Source organism: Oryctolagus cuniculus, chromosome 2, assembly GCF_964237555.1.
Source record: "Oryctolagus cuniculus chromosome 2, mOryCun1.1, whole genome shotgun sequence".
NCBI lineage: Eukaryota > Metazoa > Chordata > Mammalia > Lagomorpha > Leporidae > Oryctolagus > Oryctolagus cuniculus.
The window spans coordinates 93,389,512-93,408,705 of NC_091433.1; the positions used below are offsets into that span (position 1 = coordinate 93,389,512).

The 19,194-nt window shown below is 39.0% G+C and overlaps 1 long non-coding RNA gene and 1 pseudogene across 1 annotated transcript in view; one reads left to right on the forward strand and one right to left on the reverse strand.

The window, feature by feature from the left end:
• Window positions 1-5,508: 5,508 nt before the first annotated feature.
• LOC103352151 (CCR4-NOT transcription complex subunit 6-like) lies at window positions 5,509-7,432 on the reverse strand (annotated as a pseudogene).
• A 161-nt stretch (window positions 7,433-7,593) lies between these two features.
• The window catches only part of LOC138848526 (uncharacterized), a 66,130-nt gene continuing 54,529 nt past the window's right edge, over window positions 7,594-19,194 (forward strand). The window contains exon 1 of the long non-coding RNA XR_011386393.1: window positions 7,594-19,088. This is a non-coding gene — a long non-coding RNA (uncharacterized lncRNA). The remainder of the gene's footprint in view (window positions 19,089-19,194) is intronic.

Sequence of the window (19,194 nt, forward strand, 5' to 3'; positions counted from 1 at the left end):
CCAGCACTGCTAACAGAATCCACAGAATCACCCTGGGCATCACACCACCTCTGCTGACTCCATCCACATCTACTGCATTTTCCCAGAAATGAAAGCTCCTAATTCTTTGTTTCTATCTTTTCTTTTCTTTATTATTTTTACTTTTTTTTAACTTTTATTTAATGAATATAAATTTCCAAGTACGGCTTATGGATTACAATGGCTTCCCCCCCATATCGTCTCTCCCACCCGCATCCCTTCCCTTTCCCACTCCCTCTCCCCTTCCATTCACATCAAGATTCATTTTTGATTCTCTTTATATACAGAAGATCAGTTTAGCATACATTAAGTAAAGATTTCAACAGTTTGCTCCCACACAAACATAAAGTGAAAAATAATAGATAATTTTTTTAAATGATGATGAAATCAGATCAGACCTATTGTCATGTTTAATCCCAGTGAGAGTCAAGTTGGGAATTGATAATTTCTTTCTTTCTTTTTTTTTTTTTTTTTTTACAGAAGATCAGTTTAGTATACATTAAGTAAAGATTTCAACAGTCTGCACCCCCATAGAAACACAAAGCGAAATATACTGTTTGAGTACTCATTATAGCATTAAATCTCAATGCACAGCACATTAAGGACAGAGATCCTACATGAGGAGTAAGTGCACAGTGACTCCTGTTGTTGACTTTTAAGAGTCGGAGAACTCAAGGGGCTTCCATAGCCTTGGAAACTCATGACTGGAGCATGGGGAGATTACTGAAGCCATAAACAGGAATGTCAATTTGTAAAGTCAACAACAGGAGTCACTGTGCACTTACTCCTCATGTAGGATCTCTGTCCTTAATGTGCTGTACATTGAGACTTAATGCTATAACGAGTACTCAAACAGTATATTTCACTTTGTGCTTCTATGGGGGTGCAAACTGTTGAAATCTTTACTTAATGTATACTAAACTGATCTTCTGTAAAAAAAAAAAAAGAAGAAATTATCAATTCCCAACTAGACTCTCACTGGGATTAAACATGACAATAGGTCTGATCTGATTTCATCATCATTTAAAAAAATCATCTATTATTTTTCACTTTATGTTTCTGTGTGGGAGCAAACTGTTGAAATCTTTACTTAATGTATGCTAAACTGATCTTCTGTATATAAAGAGAATCAAAAATGAATCTTGATGTGAATGGAAGGCGAGAGGGAGTGGGAGAGGGGAGGGTTGCGAGTGGGAGGGACGTTATGGGGGGAAAGCCATTGTAATCCATAAGCTGTACTTTGGAAATTTATATTCATTAAATAAAAGTGAAAAAAAAATCCCATTCACAATAGCTACAAAACAATCAAATACCTTGGAATAAATTTAACCAAGGACGTTAAGGATCTCTATGATGAAAATTAGAAAACCTTAAAGGAAGAAATAGAAGAGGATACCAAGAAATGAAAAAATCTTCCATGCTCATGGTTTGGAAGAATCAATATCATCAAAATGTCCATTCTCCCAAAAGCAATTTATAGATTCAATGCAATACCAATCAAGATACTGAAGACCTTCTTCTCAGATCTGGAAAAAATGATGCTGAAATTCATATGGAGACACAGGAGACCTCGAATAGCTAAAGCAATCTTGTACAACAAAAACAAAGCCGGAGGCATCACAATACCAGATTTCAGGACATACTACAGGCAGTTGTAATCAAAACAGCATGGTACTGGTACAGAAACAGATGGATAGACCAATGGAACAGAATTGAAACACTAGAAATCAATCCAAACATCTACAGCCAACTCATATTTGATCAAGGATCCAAAACCAATCCCTGGAGTAAGGGCTGTCTATTCAATAAATAGTGCTGGGAAAACTGGATTTCCACGAGCAGAATCATGAAGCAAGACCCCTACCTTACACCTTACACAAAAATTCACTCAACAGGGATTAAAGACTTAAATCTATGACCTGACACCATCAAATTATTAGGGAGCATTGGAAAAACCCTGCAAGATATAAGTACTGGCAATGACTTCTTGGAAAACACCCCAGAAGCACAGGCAGTCAAAGCCAAAATCAACTATTGGGATTGCATCAAATTGAGAAGTTTCTGTACTGCAAAAGAAACAGTCAGGAAAGTGAAGAGGCAACCAACAGAATGGGAAAATATATTTGCAAACTATGCAACTGATAAAGGGTTGATAACCAGAATCTACAAAGAAATCAAGACTCCACAACATCAAAACAAACAACCCACTTAAGAGATGGGCCAAGGACCTCAATAGACATTTTTCAAAAGAGGAAATCCAAATGTCCAACAGACACATGAAAAAGTGTTCAAGATCACTAGCAATCAGGGAAATGCTAATGAAAACCACAATGAGGTTTCACCTCACCCCGGTTAGAATGGCACACATTCAGAAATCTACCAACAACAGATGCTGGCGAGGATGTGGGGAAAAAGGGACACTAACCCACTGTTGGTGGGAATGCAAACTGGTCAAGCCACTATGGAAGTCAGTCTGGAGATTCCTCAGAAACCTGAAGATAACCCTACCGTTCGACCCAGCCATCCCACTCCTTGGAATTTACCCAAAGGAATTTAAATTGGCAAACAAACAAGCTGTCTGCACCCTAATGTTTATTGCAGCTCAATTCACAATAGCTAAGACCTGGAACCAACCCAAATGCCCATCAACGGTAGACTGGATAAAGAAATTATGGGACATGTACTCTATAGAATACTATACAGCAGTCAAAAACAACGAAACCCGGTCATTTGCAACAGGATGGAAGAATTTGGAAACCATTATGCTGAGTGAAATAAGCCAGTCCCCTAGGGACAAATGTCATATGTTCTCCCTGATCGGTGACAACTAACTGAGCACCAAAGGGGAAATCTGTTGAAGTGAAGTGGACACTATGAGAAACAGTGACTGGATCAGCTCTTGTCCTGACTGTTGATGTACGATGTAATACTTTATCCATTTTAGTATTTTCTCTTTGTTTTGTTCTAGTACTATTGGTTGAACTCTGTGATTAATACACAATTATTCTTGGGTGTTTAAATTTTAACGGAAAAGTGATCCCTGTTAAATATAAGAGTGGGAATAAGAGAGGGGGGAGATGTACAATTTGGGACATGCTGAATCGGACTTGCCCTAAATGGTGGAGTTAGAATCATGCCAGGGGATCCCAATACAATGCCATCAAGGTGGCATGTACCAATGCCATTTCACTAGTCCAAGTGATCAATTTCAGTTCACAATGGATCACATTGATAGGTCAAAGAGTCAAAGGGATCACACAAACAAGACTAGTGTCATTATCCAGAATGATTCATCCTTTGTATTAAAATTGCTAATAACATTCAACATTTTTTCCTTAATGCTCACATAGTGTCCTTTCACTCTCCTGCCTGCAGTTGAAACAAAAGCAGTTAGAACAAGCTCCTCTAAATTCATTTGATTTTTGAGAAAAGAATAAACAAAATGAGAACAGAAGGTATACAAGTTAACTTTGCAACATTAAAACTGGCTATAATCTCCAATCTATAGCACTAAGGGAAAATTCAGGGTACAATACAACTTTTACCTTGGTTGACATATTAAAATGACTTAGCTCAAAATTGATCTGAAGAATTCTCTTAGGGACCTGCTTTAAAAATACATCTAATTCTACTGCTTCATAAATGGGAAATTACATTTCTTAAAAAATGAATGATTAAAAATACACAGAGACTAGTGAATACATGGATAACAAAAAGAATTCACATGATAGTGGTGTTCTGGGTGAGAAACAGCACTGTGCCATGATACCAAGACGTAATGCTTGGGTCTGGTGAGCAAAGAAAGACTCAGGGACCCATTCTATGAACATGTTCCAAAACATGATGTTCATTGCTTCACAAAGAGAAAAATCATACAAAAGCATCTTCATAAAATTCTCACAAATGTTAAATAGTGTTTAAAAAAATAAAAGAGCATGCACAGATTTTCTTATCTTTAAAAAGTTAAAGATCTAAAAATATCAGAATGTACATATATTGACCATTGCATTCAGTCCACAAATTTCTACAAATCACACACTCTTCAGCTTGTATGTCCTGGTAGATTGCTTTCGTAAAAATTCAGGAACACATGCATTTGGTTCAAGATTTGGATTTAAAGAGTAATGTTCTTGGCCGGCGACGTGGCTCAATAGGCTAATCCTCCACCTGCGGTGCTGGCACGCCGGGTTCTAGTCCTGGTCGGGGCACTGGATTCTGTCCTGGTTGCCCCTCTTCCAGGCCAGCTCTCTGCTGTGGCCCGGGAGTGAAGGGGAGGATGGCCCAAGTGCTTGGGCCCTGCACCCACATGGGGGTCCAGGAGAAGCACCTGGCTCCCGGCTTCGGATCAGCACAGTGTGCCGGCCGTGGCGGCCATTGGAGGGTGAACCAACGGCAAAGGAACACCTTTCTCTCTGTTTCTCTCTCTCACTGTCCACTCTGCCTGTCAAAAAAAAAAAAAAAAGAGCAATGTTCTTGATTTAAAAATATAGTACAAAAGAGCTAATGAAACCATAGCAGTGCAAATCATTAGCAGAGAAAGTCTGTTGCAACCTCTTTTACAAGCTGGCATTTATAATAGCACATGAAACAGGTAAAAATAGCCTTAGGTTACAATACAATCAATTTCAAATTTTATTTTAGTACAACAATTTCAGAAATCAGGTCTTTGTGGATCATATATAGCTATAAAGGCTAAATTCAATTTTATATTTTACAAACAAGTCTGAAAAAAGAAGGTGTGAAGTATGGAAGAATGGTCTCTGGATGTTACTACTGGCCTCAGAAAAGTAGTGCTACAGATTTCTGTGCAAACAGAATATGCTGTTCAAACATTTTCCTATTTCAAGGCTTGAAAACATACTGGATAGAAGGAACAGGAAAATTACTTGTAACAAATTAAAGATAGGTGCAAACACACCAATCCCTGTCTGGCAGTATATAAAGCATATGGGGCTCAGAATTTTTTGTCTGTTGCTAGGACCTGGCTTTCATAATAGATCCATACCAAGTAATCAGATTGAAATTTCAAATCGTCATTAAGGAAAAATACCAAAACAATCCCTAGTGGCCATATCTCACTCCTCCATCAGATTTTCACGAGTTTATAAGTAAAACTGAGGTTGTCCTCTGAAGGTGCTTGACTACCTCCTGCCAGGAAGGTCAATGCCATTAACTTGGGGCAGGAAAGGCAGTAAGAGCTCCAGTTGTGCAAAAAGTGAGAAGTGGTCAGCGGGGATTAGAGGGTGTGGTCAGCTGCTGCTATTATTCTCCGTTAACCAGTGGTGGTCTAAAGGTCCCAGTGTTCAACTGAGGTTTAGAATAGAAGATTCAATATCAAAACCTTCTGAAGAAATCAAATGTATAATTTGTGTAAGGCATCACGCCACTCTCATAGGCACTCTTCAACTTGAAACCATGAGTGATCCTTCTGTTGGTTGTTCCGTTCTTCCCATTACTAATAGCTGAAGTTTGTAAGACTTTCATTCTACCTCAGTCCTTAAAGTCTTTATGATTTGTTTCTACTCAACCAGTTCTCAAATATTCCACAACAGCAGAGTCTGGCAAAGAATTAAGGTTGGCACATAACACAAGTGGAATAGTTACGAATTCTCCTAGTACCTTAGATCTGAGGCTTCGAAAGGCTTCATCGATAATGTTCTTCACTTTGGAGAGGAACATCATAGTTTGTACCAACTTCATATTGGAGTACTCTGGATCCCAGTGTATATGAGCATTTGCCATGAGAATGAGTTGTGTGCCATGATGTGCCTTTCCAGATGATACTTCAATCAATTCTATGCGAAGTACTGCAACTCCAATGTTATCTTTTTTCATGATTCTGTTCAGCATTGTTTCAGACCCTTATGAATTTGCCATTACTAGCTGATTAAATTCAACAGTGTGTTTCTGAACCAAGTTAAATTTTTTGATCTTGAAGAATATTTCACAGCATCAACATGCTTTCTTTTTTGGTCTGACATTGTCCTAGATCAAAACATAGGGCTAAAGAATCCATGATAGCCACTTTTTTTTTCAGTTATACCAGAAAAAACTGTAATACTGTTCCATTTCAATCTCCTTAAGGCTTATGATATCAGCACTGCAGCTCAAGATTTCTTGAATAAGGGCCTTTTTCCTGTAGTCCGAATTTAGTGCCCATGATGGACAGTAGCCATAGAATTCTCAGGTCTCATATTTATCACATTATAGCATACGACAGAAAGCAAGGCAGTTGGCCTTGTTCTGTCTGGTTCTTGTAACATTATCCAAGATCTCGGAGGTGGCTGTTCTGTTGAAACTGACAAATTATCAAGCACATAGCTCAGCAGCCTTCTTGGTCCATCGGGTTTCTAATAGAGGTTCAAGATAGCCTGTGTAAGTGGATTTCCTGAGTGATACCATGTTTCCAAGTTCTGCAAGTAAACTATGGATTTTATTAGAGGACAGGTCCAGATATATGAGACTGTGAAGCTTGGCAATGTCTGAGGAATGCAGGACATGAATTGTCACTCAGATGCAAAGCTGTCAAGTGAGTTAGTGACCGCAAAGATGAGCTTCAGCTTCTTACTTCACCACTTCTTTCAAGCTCTGCCCGATGTGATTTCTGTTTGCTGCTTCCTCAGAGGACATAATTGTGTACATCTCCGAGGCTCAGAGCATCCTATTTTCCTTTGGGGATGCCTCTGGGGCGTCACCGCCCTCCTCTGCCACTTCTGCTGCCTCCTCTCTGTGAGTGCAGCGGGGTCTCATCTGAGGAATTACCATACCAGTCCTGCCCACTGCTGCAGCTCTGCAGCCACCACTCTTCTACTGCCTCAGCCACCACTCTTCCTTCCCCTCCGAGTGCTGCTGCTCCAACAGCCAGCCTCAGATGCCCCATGGGCCTGGCCACCGCTACACCCTGCAGCTCTCTCAGCCCCAGGCCTCTCCCTCCACACCGTGCTGCCTTTGCTTCTGTGCCGCAGATGTCAAGGCCAGCAATGCAATAGTATCACCTCTTCCTCCCTGCCCCCTCATTTTCATTGAAAGCAAACAAGCATCATGGTCCTTGTTGACAATCTATAAGGGATGGCCGGCGCTGCGGCTCACTAGGCTAATCCGCCTAGCGGCGCCGGCACACCGGGTTCTAGTACCGGTCGGGGCGCCGGATTCTGTCCCGGTTGCCCCTCTTCCAGGCCAGCTCTCTGCTGTGGCCAGGGAGTGCAGTGGAGGATGGCCCAGGTGCTTGGGCCCTGCACCCCATGGGAGACCAGGAAAAGCACCTGGCTCCTGGCTCCTGCCATCGGATCAGCGCGGTGCGCCGGCCGCAGCGCGCCGGCCGCGGCAGCCATTGGAGGGTGAACCAACGGCAAAGGAAGACCTTTCTCTCTGTCTCTCTCTCTCACTGTCCACTCTACCTGTCAAAAAATTAAAAAAAAAAATCTATAAGGGCTCCTTTTCCTATACATTTTCTTTTTTTTTAACTTTTATTTAATGAATATAAATTTCCAAAGTACGATTTATAGATTACAATGGCTTCCCCCCCATACCGTCCCTCCCACCCACAACCCTCCCCTTTCCCACTCCCTCTCCCCTTCCATTCACATCAAGATTCATTTTCGATTATCTTAATATACAGAAGATCAGCTTAGTATACATTACGTAAGGATTTCAACAGTTTGCTCCCACACAGAAACATAAAGTGAAAAATAATAGATGATTTTTTTTAAATGATGATGAAATCAGATCAGACCTATTGTCATGTTTAATCCCAGTGAGAGTCAAGTTGGGAGTTGATAATTTCTTTCTTTTTTTTTTTTTTTTTTTACAGAGGATCAGTTTAGGATACATTAAGTAAAGATTTCAACAGTTTGCACCCCCATAGAAACACAAAGTGAAATATATTGTTTGAGTACTCGTTATAGCATTAAATCTCAATGCACAGCACATTAAGGACAGAGATCCTACATGAGGAGTAAGTGCACAGTGACTCCTGTTGTTGACTTTACCAATTGACACTCCTGTCTATGGCATCAGTAATCTCCTTATGCTCCAGTCATGAGTTTCCAAGGCTATGGAAGCCCTCTGAGTTCTCTGATTCTTATCTTGGTTAGACAAGGTCATAGTCAAAGTGGAGGTTCTCTCCTCCCTTCAGAGAAAGGTACCTCCTTCTTTGAAGACCTGTTCTTTCCACTGGGATCTCACTCACAGAGATCTTTTGCCAGAGTGTCTTGGCTTTCCATGCCTGAATTCCTATACATTTTCATCAGCACTTACTTACTGCTTGAGAATAGTCACTCTGTTGCTTTAATTTGCATAATTTGTTCCTCAAGGCATAGAACTTCTAAACAAATAACCAAGAGGAAATTTAACTGAATAATAACCTCCCAACAAAGAAAGCTCAGGAACAGATAGCTTCACTGCTGAATTCTACCAAATTTGTAAAGAGGAACTAATTCCTCAAACTATTCAAAACATTTGAAAGGGAAGTAATCCTCCCAAGCTACTTCTATGAGGTCAGCATCACCTTATTTCCTGAAACCAGAAAGATACAGGAAAGATACTCATAAACAAATAGCCCTGATGAACAGATGTAAAGATTCCCCAACAAAGTGCTAGCTAATTGAATCCAGCAACGCTTAAGAAAGATCTTTCACCTGTACAAGTTGCATTTATACAGAAATGGATCAACGTATGAAAATCAATAAATATGATATATAACATTAACAAATAGGACAATAAAAATAATATTATTTCAACAGATGCAGAGAAATCATTTGATAAAATAGTGAGACCAAAAGACTCCACCAAGAGACTATTGCAACTCCTAACATAGTTTGGTAAAGTTGCAAAAATAAATTCTACACACAAAAATCAGTGACATTTGTATGCACAATGCTGTGGCTGAGAATGAACTTGTAAGATCCAGTATCATTCACAATATTTACTAAAAGTTTAATTACCTTGGAATAAATTTAACCCAGGATGTGAAAAATCTCTATAATGAAAATCATAAAACATTAAGGAAAGAAATAGATGAAGGCAAATATAAAATGGAAGGCGTTTTCATGTCCATGGATTGGAAGAATTAATAGCATCAAAATGTCCATAATACCCAAAGCAATTTACAAATTCAACACAATCCCAGTCAAAATATCAGCCATATTATTCTCATGTCTAGAAAAAATTGATGCTAAAATTAATATAGAAATAGAAGAGACCCCTGATAGCTAAAGCACTCTTAAACAAGTAAAACAAAACTGAGGGCATTACAATAGTGGATTCATGACACACTATACAGGGAAGTTATAATGAAAACAGCCTGATATTGGCACAACAATAGACATGGCAACCTATGGAGCAAAATAGAAGCCTCAGAAACTAATCCACACATCTACAACCAACTAATCTTTCACAATTGAGCTAAAATCAATCCCTAGTGAAAGGAGAGTCTCTTCATCAAATGAAGTCTCTTCATCAAATGCATACAGAAGCATGAAACATGACCCCTACATTACATCTTATAAAACAATCAACTCAAAATGGACCAATCCTCTAAATCTAGGCGCTGATACAATCAATAACTAAAGGAAGACTTTAGGGAAACTGCAAGACATTGGCAATGGAAATAAGTTCTTGGAAAAGATCCCAGAAATACAGGTAATAAAAGTAAATATACAAGTGGAATCAACTTAAGCTAAAGAGTTTCTGTCCTGCAAAAGAAATACTCAATAAAGTGAAGAGGCAATCAATGGAATGTGTTAAATTATTTGCAAATTATGAAATAAAGGATTATTATCCAGAATATATTAAGAGCTCAAAAAACTCAACAACATCAAAACAAACAATCCAGTTAATAAATGGGCAAAGGACATGAATGGGCATTTTTCAAAGGATGGGTTCAAATGGCCAACAAATAAAAAGTGCTCAGAATCACTAGCCATCAGGAAAGTGCAAATATATACCACCATGAGAGGTCAGCATTGCCGCTGTAGCATGTATACTACCACCTGTAGCATCCTTGTGTCAATTTGAGTTCTGGTTGCTTCACTTCTGATTCAGCTGCCTGCTAATTCACCTCAGAAAGTTGTGGAAGATGGCCTATTTCCTTGGGCCCCTGTGCCATGTGGGAGATCCAAAGCCCCTAGCTTGTGCTTTAATCTGGCCTACACCTGACCACTACAGCTGCTTGCAGAGTGATCTAGCAGATGATAAATCTCTCTCTCCCTCTGCCTCTCTTTCTCTGTAACTCTTTCAAATAAAAAAAGCATTAAAAAAGTACAGTAGATAATAGCCAGTTTGAATGGCTATTATCCATAAATAAACAAATGCATTAACTAATTAATTAAATGCTGGTGAGGGTGTGGGATAAAAGATACCTTAATAGACCTTTGGAATGATATAAACTAGCGCAACCATTGTTGGAGATAATATCCCAATATCTCTGTAATCTGACAATATATCTACCATATGACCCAGACATCCCACTCCTGGAAATTTACACATAGGATATGAAATCGGAATATGAAAGAGTGATCTGCACCCCCATGTTTATTGCAGCACAATTCACAATAGCTAGGATATGAAATCAATCCAGATGTTAATCAACTGATGAGTTGATAAAGAAAATGTGATACACATTCTCACACACACACACCACACACACCACTACACACACACCACACACAGTCTGTGGAATAGTACTCAATCTTAAATATAATGAAACCCTGTCTCTTGTAATAAAATGGATGGACCTGGAAGCCATTTTGGTAAATGAAATAAGTCAATTGCCAAAAGAGACAAATATTCTGTATTTTCTCTGATTTGTAGTAACTAACATACAGAATACAAAAAATGTATTATATATAAATGAAAATTACATTTTGAGATTTGATTATTGTTTACAGCCCTTGTTTACACTATTGAATAGTTTTTTTTTTCTACTTACTATTCTTTGAATTATTTACTTAGTGGAACGTTAATTTTGGAATTATAACATAAAAAGAATGTGGTTCAATGTAAAGATTAAAAGAAAAAATAAGGAAGCAAGGAGGGATGGAGGTTGGGCACATGGGTAGGAGAAAGGGTAGGGCAGGATATATCACAATGCTCCTAAATCTGTGCGTATAAAACATCAAATTTATTCACCTTATACAAATAATTAAAAACAGAAAATAATAAAAAGGATCTAAGGTATTTATAGTTTCAGATGATTCCTTATAATACTACAATAGTTATATTTTAGTGGAATATTTTAAAAAAGGAAATCCATATGGAATGTCAAAGGATCAAAGTATCCAATATATTCTCAAAAATGAGATTAAAGATTTAAGTCTCACAATCTCTTAATTCAAAATGAAAAGTAATAGAAAACTGTTGAAGAAGCATAAACACAAAGGTCAATGCAATGGAATAGAGATTGAAGGTGTGCATTTGGTCCCTCAGTTAAGATGCTGTTTAAGATGGCTGCATTCCATACTACAGTATTTGGGTTTAATTCTAGCTCTGGACTCAAATTTCCTGTCAATACCAAATATGAGAAGCATCATGATGTGACAAATAATCAGGTCTCTGCCACTCACATAGGAGGCCAGATTATGTTTATGGTTTCTGGTTCAGGTTCCAGTTACAACCCAGACCTGGTCATCACAGAAAACTGGGCAGTGCACCAGAAGTTAGGAACTCTCTGTCCTTCTCAATCTGCCACACAAATTAACATACTACTACTAATAATGATAAACATTTAATATAATTGGCTATGTTAATAAATGAAACTCAAGATCTGTTAACCTTATTTATCAAAAAAAAAAAAAAAAACTGATTGAATCCAGCATATCATTAAAACCTTAAACACACTATGAATGGAAGAGAATTTCCACAAGAAGGTCACCTACAGGAAATCTACAGCAGACTTCAATAAATGGGAATAAGGTACAGATACTTTTAAAACTTTTTTTTTTTTTTGACAGGCAGAGTGGACAGTGAGAGACAGAGAGAAAGGTCTTCCTTTGCCATTGGTTCACCCTCCAATGGCTGCCACGGCCAGTGTGCTGTGGCTGGTGCATTGTGCTGATCTGAAGCCAGGAGCCAGGTACTCTCGTGGTCTCCCATGCAGGTGCAACTTGGGCCATCCTCCACCTCACTCCCAGGCCACAGCAGAGAGGTGGCCTGGAAGAGGGGCAACTGGGACAGAATCCAGCGCACTGACCGGGACTAGAGCCCGGGGTGCTGGCACCGCAGGCGGAGGATTAGCCTATTGAGCCATGGCACCGGCCTTAACACTTCTATTCAACAGTGTAGTACAGGATTCTGCCAAAGAAACCACACAGAGAAAGAAAAAACTCCACAAGGGACTATTTATTGCCTCAGCAGTTTTTCTCCCAGGTGTGCCACTAAAATATTCAAAATCCACATGCACACAAAGGTTCACAGCAGAAATATTCATGAAAGCCAAATCTAGAAGCAACACAAATACTGATGTATAAGAAAAACAGTGTGTATTATGTCTTTTATAATGCTATGCTATTTGGCAATCAAATACATACTGTTTTTGGTTTTGAGAGTCAAAACCAAAAACAGTATGTATTATGTCTTTTATAATGTCTTGCTATGCTATTTGGCAATCAAAATTAATAATGAAATGGCATACTACAAAATAATAAAACTCACAAAACAAAGAAATAAAAAATAAAATTTCACATATAGTAATTCTCTATGATTCCAATTTTAGGACATGTCAAAAGAAATCCTAAAAAATCTCTAAAGACAGATTTTAGATTAATGCCTGTCTGTCACTGATAGTGAATGAGGATCTATTGTAGATAATATTAATTATTTGGGAATTAATGAAATGTGCTTATATTAGACTGTGGTTATGATTATGTAATTTCCAAAATTTTATGAAATATGGAATATTCGGGGCTGGCGCCATGGTGCCCTAGGTTAATCCTCTGCCTGCAGCACTGGCATCCCATATGGGCGCCGGTTCTAGTCCCAGTTGCTCCTCTTTAAGTCCAGCTCTGCTGTGGCCTGGGAAGGCAGTGGAGGATGGCCCAAGTGCTTGGGCCCCTGTACCTGCACAGGAATCCAGGAAGAAGCACCTTGCTCGTGGCTTCAGAGCAGTGTAGCTCTGGCTGTTGTGGTCATTTGGGGAGTGAACCAACAGAAGGAAGACCTTTCTGTCTTTCTCACTGTCTGTAACTCTACCTGTCAAATAAATAAATAAATAAAATCTTTAAAAAATAGGGAATATTCACTTAAAACATGGAACAGTTAGGTCTGGGCATATAGGCTTCTGAGTTTGGTCTTCACAGAAGAAACTGGAGATTAATAAATATGAGGGGGTTTCAACTATTTGGTGGAACATGAAATTAAAATACACTAATACTCATTTGGTTAAAATATATAAAAGCATAAATATGAGGGACCTTACAATTCATAGACTGTTTTTCTATGAATGAAGTATGCATGTGATTCAAGAGATTCTTGCACCAAAGTTAACCTACCATTTAATTCCTTATTTGTTACTTGATATTGCTTGATGTAGCTCTAATTCAAATTAGTTCATATATACTTGAAAAATACTTCATTTTCTGTATGTGAAACAATTTAAAGTATATATTAACCACCAATGTAAGGAAAGTACTGTTTCCTAATCACTCAAAGTACCATGAAAAAATATAAATCTAGTTATTTCCAAACTGTTTGTCTTAATAAACTTCCTCCAAGGGTCATAATTTCAGCTGTGATACTAATTTAAATATTTCAACACCTCTTAAACTTATACAATAAGTGAAATGCCTTTTTGAGTGTATTTTTTGTTGCCTATAGTTACACATATCTATGTTTTACAGTGTGAAAATTTAATCCCTGAAAATGATGTCTACTGACCAAATCAGGGTAAACAACATTTTCCCTTCTCTGGTATTACACATCATGATCAAGCCTTGTAACACATTTTTTTCTGTTTGCTCATAAAATATAGTCTACTTTATGATGGACTTTAGTCACCCCACCATTCTTTGTAAGTCTAGGAACTCACATGTATAATCTAACTCATATTTGGTACCAATTATCCAAGTAGTTTTTACATACCAGATTTCAAGACATACAACAAGGGAGTTATAATCAGAACAGCCTGGTACCAGTACAAAGACAGATGGATAGACCAATGGAGCAGAGAAGAAACATCAGAAATCAATCCAAATATCTACAACCAATTTATATTCAACAAAGTAGCTAAAATCAATCCCTGGAGCAAGGACAGTCTCTTCTGGTGCTGGGAAAACTGGATTTCCTCATGCATAACTATGATGCAAGACCCTTACCTTATACCTTACACAAAAAGCCACTCAAAATGGATTAAAAACCTAAATCTATGACCCAACACCATCAAATTATTAGAGGACATTGGAGAAACCCTGCAAGACATTGGCATAGGCAAAAACATCTTGCAAAGACCCCATAGGCACAAGCAGTCAAAACCAAAATTAACAAATGTGATTTCATCAAATTGAGGAGCTTCTGAACTGGAAAAGAAATCCCCAGCTAATTAAAGAGGCAACCTACATGGGGCCAGTGCTATAGTGCAGTGGGTTAAACCTAAGCCTGAAGAGCTGGCATCCCATATGGGTGCCGGTTCTAGTCCTGGCTGCTCCTCTTCCGATGCAGCTCTCTGCTATGGCCTAGGAAAGCAGTAGAAGATGTCCCAACTCTTTGGACCATGCACCCACGAAGGAGACCTGGAAGAAGCTCTTGGATCCCAGCTTCGGATCAGCTCAGCTCTGGCCATTGTGGTCATTCAGGGAGTGAACCAGTGGAATGGAAGATGTTTCTAACCTCTCTCTCTCTCTCTCTCTCTGCCTCTTGTTCCCTCTGTGTAACTCCGACTTTCAAATAAATAAAATAATTCTTAAAAAAGAGGCAACCAACAGAATAGGAGAGAGTATTTGTGAACTATGCAAACGATAAAGGATTAATACCTAGAATATATAGAGATCAAGAAACTCAACAACAAAACACACAACTCAGTGAAGAAATGAGCAAAGCACTTAGACATTTCTCAAAAGAGGAAATCCTAATGATTGATAGACACATTAAAAAAATGCTCAGAATCATTGGCCATCAGGGAAATATAAATCAAAACTACAATGTGGTTTCACCTCAACCCTGTTAGAATGTCTTTCATACAGAAATCAACAAACAACAAATACTTGCAAGGATATGGGGAAAAGATACCTTAATCCACTGTTGGTGGGAATGTAAACTGGTAAAGCCACTATGGAAGACAGTATGGAGATACCTCAGAGGATTGAATATAGACCTACTATATGACCCATCCATCCCACTCTGAAATTTACCTAATGGAAATGAAACCACCATATGAAAAAGATATCTGTACCCCCATGTTCATTGGAGCTCAATTCACAATAGCTGAGACATGTAATCAGTCCAAATGCCCATCAACTGAAGACTGGAAAAAGAAATATGGGATATGTACACTATGGAATACCACATAGCAGGAAAAATTAAATCCAGTCATATACAATAAAATGGAAGAATATGGAAAACATCACACTTAGTGAGATAAGCCAGTCCCAAAAGGACAAATACCACATGTTCTCCCTGATTTTTTATAATTAATAGAGCACCTAAAAGGGAAACTGTAGAAGTGAAATTAACACTTTGAGAAGCAATGACTTGAACAATCCTTGTCTTGACCGTGGGGGACTATTTTTTTAAATACTATTTGTTGAACTCTTTTGTATGAAGTGAATTGAAAATAGATTTTGGTATAACATAAGATTGGGAATAAGGAGGAGGAAGAATGGTTTTGGGAGTACGGGCATGGTGGGAAGAATCACCATATATTTAAAGTTATAATTATGATGTGTATGAAGTTTATAACTGTAAAGCTGTATGGTTCTGCATACATTCCTACCAACTTACTTCTAAGGATATAGTTTAAATACTTTCCATGGAACCCCAAATCCACTTTAGAAGTATCCACAAATCCACAAAAGAAGTATCATTTTTGGATGCTTCTGTAATGTTGATTGCGTTTCTTTAAAAAAAGGAGTGAAATTAACTTCAAGATGCAATGACTTTGAACAGCCTTTGTCATGAATGTTGAACCTTTTTATTTTTTTGATGTACCAATTGTTGAACTCTTTACTTATATAGAGTCAGTCTTCTGTGTATAAATTTAATCAAAAAGGGGACAATGGAGAATGGGACTGGGGAAGAAAGAGGGAGGAGGAGAAAAGGTGGGATAGTGGATGAGAGGGTGGGTATATATTATATTCCTAAACATATACTTATGAAATGCAAGAAGTGTGTATTCTTAAATTAAAATATTTCTCTGTGGGAGTGTGTGTGAAATTCATCAGTTTGAAAAAAACAAAGAGACACACAGAAAGGCAGGGTAAAATACTTTCTGTCAATTGTCACTTCACAAATGCCTGAAGCAGTCATGGCTACGCCAGAACTATTTTGATATGACATCAACCACACAGATGGCAAAACTGAAAATAAAGTAGTAGGACACGTAAAAACAAATCAAAAGACTACATATTAAAGGAAAAATAAAACAAAATAGCAAAACATAGGAGAAAATACTGGCAAACTTAGTATGAGTTAGGGAATACTACAAAGAACATACAGAAACCAAAAGCAAATATAATAAAAATGGACAAATTTAACAATACTTCTTTTGTGAGCACTTAGACTTGGTTATAATACAACTCATTCTGAAAGAGGTCCTGCATAGGAAGTTAGTGCACAGTGATTCTTGTTGTTAATTTAACAATTAGCACTCTTATATGACGTCAGTGATCAGCCAAAGCTCTTGACATGAACTGACTAGGATATGTGGGGAAAAGGGAACACATAAATTGTTTTTAGGAATATAAAGTGGTACATCTGTGGGGAGCAACTCGGACTAGACTGTTACTGGAATTAAGACTTATTCTATGCATCTGCTCTCCCACAATATGGCGCTGGGAGAGGAGGAAACAGCTTCTACTCAGCTGCCTCCAGTTCAACCAATAAACAGCAGGAGCTGCTCCTGATTGGAGGAGAGCAGCGTACTCGGCGTGTGGGTAGCAGAGTTGGGATTGGTGAAAGAGGACTATAAAGGAGGAGAGAGACAACATGCACCAGGAACATCTAAGGGGAACACCTGAGGAACATCTGAGCAGCACCCGAGAGAGCTGGCCGGCGGTGTGCCGCTCCCCCACGGAAGTGGGGAAAGTGGCAGGGGGAACCGCCCTTCCACGGAGGTGGAAGGGTCGGTAGCCAACCCGGGAAGAACCAGCAGCAAACCTGGGGAGGGCCGAGCAGACGAAAGAACAACGCAGGGTCCTGTGTTGTTCCTCCACGAAGAGGGGGAGCGACAACATCTACTATGGAAAACACGATAGAGGAGTCTCGAAATATGGAACAAATGACAAAGCAATCCAACTAATGGATGTGTATCCAAAAGAAATAAAATCACTATCTCAGAAATATACCTGCACATCAATGTTCACATAAACATTATTCACAGGAAAAAGATATGGAAGTAACTACATTGTCTGTCAACAGATGAAAAGAGAGAACATTATATACATACACAATGGAATCACATTCAACCTTAAAAAAATTCTGATGTTTTGTGCCAATATGTATACTAAGGTATGAATATGTACATTAGGCTGCTTGATGTAATACAGAGAAAAATAAATGCCACTTATGTGTGGAATCTAAGGAAGTCAGTCATAAGCACAGAATATAATGTGGGTTGCTAGTTGAATGACACATTTGCATAAGGAGACAAATTAACATTAAGATATAATATAGAGCCCAGTACTGATATGAATACAATATTATATACAATGTGTTAAAATCTGAAATATGTTTTAAAAACTATGTAAGGTGATGGGTATTAGTTGATTGTCCTAATCATTTCATAACATATATGTACAAGGGGACATCAAAAGGTTTTTGATAATGGGCTTAAAATATAATATGTATATTCCATATACTTGTAAAAGTCCCCACATACCAAACAGTCAAGTTGCAGGCCTTGAATGTATACAAATTTTGTCTGTCAATTATACTCCGATAATCTTTTAAATCTTTTAAATCACCCTATATCAAAATAAAAATTAAAATTAACTTAGGAATCCAGGCTAATATCTGTGGAGTGGGAAGGTTATCATGGAACATAAATAGTTTTTAAATCACTCATAAATGTGACCAGTTAAAATTTGTATTTTGAAAGTTCAGAGACAGGTGACAGCCTGTCCACAGAATGTGCAAGGCTAAGATGACATCCAAGTATCAACGTACAGTGTCCTCCTGCCATTCCTCCCCATAGCCTACAAAAACCTGAGCCAAATATTCTTAGAATGAGCTACGCTGAGGCCCTGCTTCTCAGAAATCAGAAAACAAGGGGAATGAAGTCAGCCCTGGAAAAAATAAGTGAGGACTCCATGAAGGACTGCTCTTCACCCGCATGAACCCCACACATACAGGGTCTGGGTTCTCCCTGGTGTCCATCACGTGCTCACTGCACAATCTGGGAAGACGGGGGATGCCACCAACACTGGTTCTCTGAAATGGCTCCCAGCCGACAATGGGCTGCAAGGAGACAGGATTCCAGGAGTCCCAGCTGCCAGCCCAGCCCGGACACCGTAGACCAGAGTGGGCCGAGGGAAGGGCCGCGCCAGCAAGGAGATTCCCAGAGAGGACCCTGGGGAGGCCCGCCTCAGACCAGCCTTCTCCACAACTTTCCCCAACTCCTCCTTCCCCATATCTGCCTGCCGGGACTCTCACACTCACATTACAGCTTCTGAGGGGAGCGGTGTCCCGACGCTGAGCTACACCGGAATTCAGTAAACACCAGAGGCCCCGCCTTGGACCTCTGTCCATTGTGACACTAGAAGACTGTTATGGCATCAAGATCTTGCGTGATTACGTAGCATTCATGCCCCATGCCTGATTGGACAGTGTGGATATCCATTAGCATGCACACCTTACCAAAGTCGCAATCAACATCCTCCATAGTGCTGCAAATAACTTCAGATCTTGCTGGATGGGAAAAATAAGAGGTGAGTCCTGCGTTCTGTTCTGAAACTGTGTCCTGCCACCGGGGGTTTTCACCTCCCTGGTCCACCACCTGCTGGCCCACTCCTACCTCCATGGTCTCTCCTGCGA